A 2,676-nucleotide genomic window follows, 5' to 3' on the forward strand; every position below is an offset into this window, starting at 1 on the left:
ATTAGAGGTTTAATCTTAGCCTCAGTCTGTGTGTCCTTCAGCAAACACTAAACCCAGAGCATACGTCTGCAGAAGTGTCAAATATGTACCTGAGTCATGTCCAGCACTGAAGTTAAAATACTGAAACTCACGAGCAAACATTTTGTTTTTTTCTGTCACTTTTGACAAGCAATTAATATCAGTGGTCTTCTATCTAATATTTTTTGCTGACTTCAGCTTCTTCTTTTTAATATACCTATAAATGTAAAAGGGTTTAAATGAGCAGTCAAGCAAAATGTCCCTTTGGGAACTGTGGTGGACATGTTCTACTATTTCCATTCATTTTATAGTCAGCAATTACATCACTTGTCATAATTACATCCTTAAAGGGACATTTCAGTCATAACACATTTTGACCCATTTTGTCTGAGTTTTATTTATGTCATAATCTGTGGTGAGTTCAGTTCTCTGTTGTTTTTAGTGGTTGCAATAAAAGTAGATACATTTGCTTCTTGACTTGAAAACTTTATTTTCCCATGTAGTATCCATCTGTGAGGGTTTTAGGCCATGCTGGCATTTTTCTCATTATTCTCACACCCACCAGTTATTGTGTGTGCATAAGTGGCTGTGAATCATGATCGGCTGAAGCTCTGTGTGTCTGTGTTGGAACCAAATTCCCCTTGATTCACGAGTGAGCATCTCTATGAAACTATGAAAGTGCTTTCGTTTTGACAGTGACAAACTGCCACACTTCTAATTTTGTACCAACATTTGTAACAGTCTTTTTTTATGTTGGAAAACTCGTTCGGTGATGAAAGTCATCTCTTATGTTGTGTGTGTCTGTTCTGTTGGTTCATCACAATGGAAACTGTTGTGTGACATTCACAGCATGCCAGGGGTCAGCAGCGCCAGCCTGAAGCAAACTGACACGTCAGTCAAAAGATGTACTTGGAAACAATCTTAAGCATTATTTATGAGGCTGGCAACTGCCATTACAATGAACTATGACATCACCTAAGCTTAGCCCATTAAGCATTTATTTGCAGCAATGTGGCACCTCACACATCAAAGCTGTCCGCCTGGTATTCCCTGTGCCTGCGACAGCCTGCGGCTAATTGCACGATCTGATGGTTACACAAGGAAGGTTGCGACTGGATGCTCACTGCTGGGACAGTAAACGTACTCGCCGCCACCTCAGCAACAACAACAGCTGCTGTGCCCTTGAGCAAAGTGCTAAACCCACAACCGGCCCAGTAGCTGCTCATTGGCCAACAGTGTAAAACTTTAACTGTTCTTTTGAAAGGGAGGACTGCCAAAAGAAAATATTAGAGGTGGGTCGTCTAGCTAGAACTGAACATTCGACATGTGGGCAGTGGATATTTACTGATATGACACAGATCTGAGACTCTACTGACATATTTGCCCAGTTTGGTGAGTTAAAAATAACTATTTCTCTTAGTTACCTGTTCAACAGAAAACAAAAACTTCATTTATTTTGTCCAATTGAAAAAAAAAGGGCAAAACCAAAGTTCACACATGTTTTCTGCTGTTTCCATTTTCCCCATGTTGTGTTTATTAATAGGGTGTAACTGCATCTTCCATACTTGACTCACTGGCCAGATAACACTGCATGCATCGTGCAATAGGGACTCTTCAGCTCTAATCAGGAGGAACATCTGTAAACATCTGCTTTGGCAACTGAGTGATGATTTTGGAAGCTTTCACGGGAGGGAAAGACACGCTGTGTAGGGCTGCGTGATATGACGCTATACGTCATGTGGAGATAGAAAAATGTCTGTTGTTTCATATTCTGCTCTGTCGGTTGTTTTGTTGTGTCATAAATCACACTTTGCCGTAATGTTTTTTGTCGTTTGGGCAATGCTTTGTGCTCTTCTTCATGCCATGGATGCAGGCAGGACATTTGCATGAAGGCAAGGCATTTTCTATTTTCTATTTTCTATTTTATCTCATATCTCACTTTCACTGTCACTCAAAACCCAAATTTCAGTAAAATTTACATCACAAAATTTGCAGTAAAATGTACATTAAATTTTACAGAAATTGTGCTATAATGTGGTATATATCATCATCTGGATAACACACAGCCCTAGTGCTATGTTTATTAAAACCAGTCCAATTTATGAAATATTCATTTATTTTCACTGTTCATATCCAAATGAACCCATAAAAGACTGGAACCTCTGATCACTCTAACACCAACAATTCAGCTTTCATGGTTTCTGATTCTGAGTCGGAGTGAAACAGGCTTAAATCTTCACTTATGGAGCAGTAAACAGATATTATAAATTTTAAAGTCAAACTCTTATTCTGAATGTGATTATATCCAAAAGAAGAAACCGCATGTTATTGTATTTGTGTAAAACAAAAAGGACCTTTCTTCTGTGAGAAGCCCTGTATCACACTCTCGCTGTCAGTCAGATACATAACAAATACACTTACACTATAATCATTTCCCTTTGTCAGCGTCAGAGTTTTATCTCATATCTCACTTTCACTCAAAACCCAAATTTGCCCTCTGGGATCAATACAGTTCATCTTTTCTAATTATAGAGTGACTTTGATCTTCACATAATTGTAGGCAAAAGCTTTGATTAGTTGTCTTGTTTCGAAATCTCCTGTGAGCTGATCTCACTTTCAAGTGGGAGAGCAAGCGATCCTGGAGCAATACCAGCTCCT

Source organism: Trachinotus anak, unplaced genomic scaffold (assembly GCF_046630095.1).
Source record: "Trachinotus anak isolate AG129_WGS33_773 ecotype Australia unplaced genomic scaffold, CSIRO_AGI_Tana_v1 ptg000021l, whole genome shotgun sequence".
NCBI lineage: Eukaryota > Metazoa > Chordata > Actinopteri > Carangiformes > Carangidae > Trachinotus > Trachinotus anak.